The sequence below is a fragment of the Apostichopus japonicus genome, chromosome 21, assembly GCF_037975245.1.
Source record: "Apostichopus japonicus isolate 1M-3 chromosome 21, ASM3797524v1, whole genome shotgun sequence".
In the NCBI taxonomy this organism is placed as follows: domain Eukaryota; kingdom Metazoa; phylum Echinodermata; class Holothuroidea; order Aspidochirotida; family Stichopodidae; genus Apostichopus; species Apostichopus japonicus.
Window position 1 is genome coordinate 6,218,061 of NC_092581.1, and position 6,000 is coordinate 6,224,060.

The 6,000-nt window shown below is 38.7% G+C and overlaps 1 protein-coding gene and 1 long non-coding RNA gene across 6 annotated transcripts in view; one reads left to right on the top strand and one right to left on the bottom strand.

The window, feature by feature from the left end:
- The window catches only part of LOC139962757 (organic cation transporter protein-like), a 53,193-nt gene extending 50,262 nt beyond the window's left edge, over positions 1–2,931 (bottom strand). For 2 of the 5 annotated variants that reach the window (XM_071963063.1, XM_071963061.1), the window contains exon 1: positions 2,773–2,931. The gene's annotated coding sequence lies outside the window, so the exon portion shown is untranslated. Of the gene's footprint in view, positions 1–2,632 lie in introns of all 5 variants that reach the window. The other 3 variants (XM_071963066.1, XM_071963064.1, XM_071963069.1) reach the window with 2 other exon arrangements.
- Positions 2,932–3,468: 537 nt separating this feature from the next.
- Positions 3,469–5,784, top strand: LOC139962997 (uncharacterized). The gene is made up of 3 exons (XR_011791463.1): positions 3,469–3,863; positions 4,990–5,053; positions 5,368–5,784. It is a non-coding gene; the product is annotated as an uncharacterized lncRNA (long non-coding RNA).
- Positions 5,785–6,000: the final 216 nt, after the last annotated feature.

Here is a 6,000-nt window from a genome sequence, read left to right on the forward strand (position 1 = left end):
GGGAAATTGTCCGGGAGGGTAATTGTCCGTGGGGTGATTGTTCGGTGGGGAGTCGACCGGGATGGGAATTGTCCGGGGGGGGGGGAGTTTTCTGGGGTGGGAACTGTCCGGGTGGGAATAAACTGGGTTGGAATTATCCGGGGGGTACTTGTCTAGGGGGCGATGTCTGGGGGCTAATTGTCCGGGGGATTATTGCCCAGGTGGGTTGTCCGGTAACCGTGCATGATCGTGAAAGGCTTCACAGTTTTTATCAAATGTTTTTCAACAACACAATTAGGTACTTCCTACGTTTGCAGTTGACCACGGAGTATTGTTTGGAGGTCTGAATATAACATATGTTTGTTACACATATGTTACCTGCGGATTTTGCGATGTATAATGCAATCCCGTGACTAAGCAGTTACATAATTAATTGCTTGGCACGGCTCGATCAGGCATGAGATCTCCCTATATCCATGTGGTTATTGCTAACACATATTGCCAACACATATGGTAAACGAACTCAAAACACAGTGTGCCATACACAGTGGCGGCACTACAGGGGGTGTGAGGGAGCATTTTCCCCCAATATTTTCCAATTGCCTCCCAGTTGCCCCACCCCCCCCCCACTCCAACCAAAATATATAGAGCTAGGTTAATTGATGTTAATAGAAAAAGATTCCTATGCAATGTATTAAATTATGTGAAAATTGTCAAATGATATCACCATTGTCGTCTAAGGCAACATCTAGACATAGCACATCCCTCATCTCAGTGTTAAATATTCCCAAAAATATGCCTTGCCTCTTAGTTGCCCTCTAGTTGCCCCCTCCCGTGGATTAACAAGGTCAATGCAGCCACTGGTGATAAACCAACATATTTTCCATTGCAAAGTTATTACCTGGTAATCAAATTGATTTAATTCCTTGTCTTCGATTTAGTATGATTTTTGTTCAGTTGTGTCAAAAGGAGACCTCACCCCAACCCGTATACATACGCTCCTTTTGCTACTTATATCAAATTTCTGCAGAGGAGAATTTTGGCGTCGCAAATGTTACGTTTACTCAGTTTGTCTCCATTCTGAGCCACATAAAATAATTATTTCAACAACAGAGGCTAAGAAAGAAAGAAAAAATGTAAACTTAAAATGACTATTCACATCATGCTACACGCCTGCATAAACGTGAGGTGTCCAGCAATGGTTGTTAACATGGTATACATAAACGAACATGAATACCATGACTGGGAGCTCCAACAATGGCTATTTACGTGGCACACATTTATACGGTGACATCCCCATGTTCCCGGCGACGTCTCTATGTTCCGACAAACTGTTTGGACTCTAATTTTTTTTGAGCAAAATTTTTCGGACCAAAAATTTTTTAGGGGGACTTAATTTTTTGGGCCTCAAATTTTTTGGGACCCAATTTTTTTGGGGGGACTTAATTTTTTGGACCAACATTTTTTCTGACCTACCTTTTTGGGGGACACAATTTTTTGGACGCACCAAATTTTTTTCAGGAAAAAAAGGGCCCAAAGTTTGTTATGACCCAAAACGTGCTTGTGACCGAAAATTGCTTGTGACCCGAAATTTAATTGTTTGTACTCAAATTTTTTGGGACCAAAATCAGTGGTCAAAAAAAATTTTGGTCCGAAAAAAGTTGGTCCGAACACATGTTGGTGTCAAAAATTTTGTCCAAAAAAAATTTGGTCATAAAAATATATTGGTCTAAAATAATTTTGCTCCGAAAAAAGTTGGTGCGAAAACATGTTGGTCAACAATTTGGTCCAAAAAAAATTGAGTCCGAAAAAATTTGGGTAAAAAAAAATTAGAGTCCAAAAAAAATTGTCGGAACATAGAGACATCGGAACATAGAGATGTCGGAACATAGAGATGTCGGAACATAGAGATGTCGGAACATAGAGACGTCGGAACATAGAGATGTAACCATTTACACACCTCAATATCAAGAATTGGGTGTCCTACAATGGTTATTAGCATGGCAAAAAATCACAACTGTATATCATGACTGGGGTGTCCTACAATGCCTATTCACTTGATACATATTAATACACCTGTATATAAGTGTGGTGTCCACCAATGGTTGTTAACATTGCACACATTTACACACGTGCATATCATGACCGGGATCTCCCTACAAAGGCTCTTCACGTGGAACAAATTTACACACCTCTATATCATGACTGGGGTGTCCATAAATGGTTATTAACATGATACACATTAACACACCTGCATATAAGTGTGCAGGTGTCCAATAATGGTTATTTACATGGCACAAATGAACACATATATAACATGACTGGGGTCTCCTACAACGGCTACTCACATGGCAATCATTAACTCACCTGTATACACATCATGACTGGGGTTTACAACAATGGCTGTTCAGATGATGCACATTAACACACCAATACATATATAAGTAAAGAATGAGTTGAAGTGAAAACCACAACGCTGCTTGTCATAAATGTACGCGTTACCACTCGAGAAGTTATCAATGACGAGTTTATAAAGCCCATCACAAAACATAGATAATATTAAATAAATAAAATAGAAAGCGTCACAATATTATAAAAACTATCAATGTCACCATCAATGCCTGACATGCATTTGAATCTGTTCAGTACTTACCAAAATTATAATTGGCTGTCGTAAGTTATCATCCTGTCGTAAGTTATCATAGTTAGAAACAAAATGAACAAAGTCAACGTAACACGTATACTTAACATATGGTTACAAATTTCCGTCTTTTGTTGTTATTTAAAACATACCGTTGAATAGTTTGGACATAGGATAGATATTAGGACAACACCAGAGACACTGTAGCCGAAATATACAAAGTCATGACACTCCTGAGTCCTGAAAGGTTGGTTTTCTACTAGCCTGGCCGACGACGCCTTGCGGTTCTAACCTATGAGTTTCACAAAATGTGGTGAAGTGTCATCATTAAAGGAGTCTAGTGTCAGAATCATTGACAATTCCTACGATTCAAAGGATGTTCTTGATGCTATCATATCTGATATTGGATTGAAAATGTTATGGGATGTGTCAAATCATCAGGGAGTTGGATTGTCACATTGAAGAATAGAAATGACTCTGATTTGCTACAAACTACGGTTTTTGATTATTAAAGGAGACCAGTGTAATGTATCAGGAGTGTCAAGTGTAAATGTAGTATTAACCTATTTTCTTTATGTTATTTTTATATTCTTTAATTGCGCCCTTAATTGCCATGACTTGAAACTCTCAGCACCAGAGAAGCCGTATAAGCCTTTAGCAACCTTTAAAAATGTAATTTTAGTGATCAATCATTCTTTGATCGAAGCTTGCCTTGCAAATATTATTAATGGTAAGTTACAAACATTAAGTGGCACTGTAGGTAAACGTAAATCACATTATTTTATGAGTAATCGGTAAGTTTATTATATGCATGTGTTATCGATCACTTGGCGTAAGTTAAGCCTTGTTATCGTACTGCTGTTTACACGTGCACGTTATTTGTGAGCGTTGCAAAATCGTTTCGTTCATACTAGTTATTAACTGTATTTTCAACTGTTTATATTAAGATGGTGCTTAGATGGCTTCGCCATGTCATTCATAATTACCCCTATTCCATACTTCCTAACCCCTACCCCTACTCCCACCTTCCTAACCCTCTTCACGTTTCTCTCTTCACGTACATAGATGGAGATGTCGTTCCAGTAAACCATCTCTGGCTTATTTAACTATACCCCTTTAATTCATTCACGCGAATCATTCACGCGACGCACTATGTATTCACTGACTGTTATTCTATTGAACCAAGCCGATGCGAGCACACACGTTCAGCCGGATTATACAGTTGTTATTCTGCCGATTCGAAGTAAGCTTTCACATTCATGTGGTACGGATTCTAAAGTCAGGCTATTAATTGTTTAAGCATTTAAGCTACTTTAGAGATCCTGAAGCTACAATTAGGGCTGGTTCATAGTAAATAGTTCTTTGTGGCGTACAACATATAAATGCCCACAACATGACATGTTCCTAAGGAACGTCACTTCGCCATTGCTTCACTTAACTTCTGAATATTCATGAGCGTCATAGTATTGGCTTTATAACACACTGTTTATTATTTGTAACTTGTTTAAATGGTATATTTACTCGAAAATCACGCTTTATCACGATTTAAGTGTTGAACGTGTTGCTATGCAGTAAATTTAGCATTCAGATATTAAGATATTATTCAGATATTATTTAAGAACGTTAATTTGTTTGTTCATTCATACTTAGTAAAGATTCCTAAATCCTATTGGTCCATTCAGGTCAGCTGACCGTGGTTAATCCTGTGAGTAACGCACGGTAAAATTACCGGCGGATGAATACAATTGACAGTGTACGTGATCAATACAAGGCCTACTATGTTACAGTATGACTGTATACCATACGTACATGTTTGTCCCTAGAATGGTTGCTATGGGAACCAGAAGCTGTGGGGTATTGATATGATGAAGCCAACTAGTAATTGTTTGTAGTTCCTTGTTATTGAGACCTTTCAAAAATAGTTTTATGGCCGCAATATTGCCAAACATTAGTTAAAATGTTATTATGGTTCATCTTTTATGAATGACAGCCTTTCAAAGACGTTTCCTTTATAATATTCACTATCGTTCAGTATTACTTTATAATTGCACATGTACATTATTGTTATGCTGGTTGTTAATCGTTAATTCGACTTACGGGGCATCACTTTAATAAATCTTCGGTTATACGTAACCAAATATGTTTTGTTTTATGATTTTCCCCCACACAAATGGTAGTGTATGAATGAACGGGGTTAATCAACGGTCTAGCGTGCGTTACTCACATGATTAATGCACTCCGGGTGTTAATGCTATCGCTGGATGCACTCGGGCTCCGCCCTCGTGCATCGCTTGCATTATCCCCCGATCGTGCATTAATCCTGTGAGTAACGCACGCTAGACCGTTGATTAACCCCTTATTTATTACAGGAAACCGACAAGCAGTGAATCATCTTTACTTTTACTTAGCAGAGATCTCAGAAAGGCAACCAAGGTTAGCAATGTAGGCAATTTGTGCCTATCTGTGTTAAGAATAAATATTGTACCGGTTAAAGTGACATAATTAATTTTTATGATCAAGATATTGTTTTAACCTTATTTTTGTAAATCCATACCTTAATTCCGTCCACGATAAGATAGTAGTGATAACACATTTTATGTTATATGCTCGTGTAGTCTACAACCTCAAGGAGCAATTATTAGTTCTCGCTGACGTCATCGGTTTAATTGTATTGTTTCAATAGTATGTAATATGCACTATGTGCCGGGTTTTATGTACTTTGTTTTTTCTTCTCTTTCTATTTTTAGTTTTCACGTTGATGTTTTAATAAACTATCATCAGTAAAGAAAAACTGTCACCATTTCTGAGTCTGTAACTGCTACATCATGATCGCTATTAACTGTGAATATATTTGGAGTTCCTTCTTTCAAAAATCATGGACGATGAAGAATTAACGGAGAAATTAGAAAAATATGGGTGTACCATAAAGGGATCATGGCATGATGCGGCCTTAATTTTTGGTGGATTATTTCTGTAATTAGTGATTCCAATTGACATGAACATTAGCACCCAGTGCAAGCTGACAAATGATGCGGCGAACTTGTAGATTTCCTGAGTGACGAATTTGTCATTTTCTACCGAAATCACGCAACTAGATGGCTGCTATCCAGCCTGGCAAGTGCCATCTCCAGCGATCTGGCAGGTATTGAAATCTGGAATTTTCTTGGTACGCTGCGCGCCAGCCGATGGTGGCGCTCCGCTTAGATAGTACTTGCTGCCAGAATACTCGAATCGATTACGCCCCCCCCCCCACGTTTCACATCGGATTGCCCCTGCTTACACGGCTTGGGAAGTGTCATTTCCGACGATCTAGGAGGCCTTTATAGCTAAAAATTTCGCTACGCTGCGCGCCAACCCATAGTGGCGCTCCGCTTAGATAG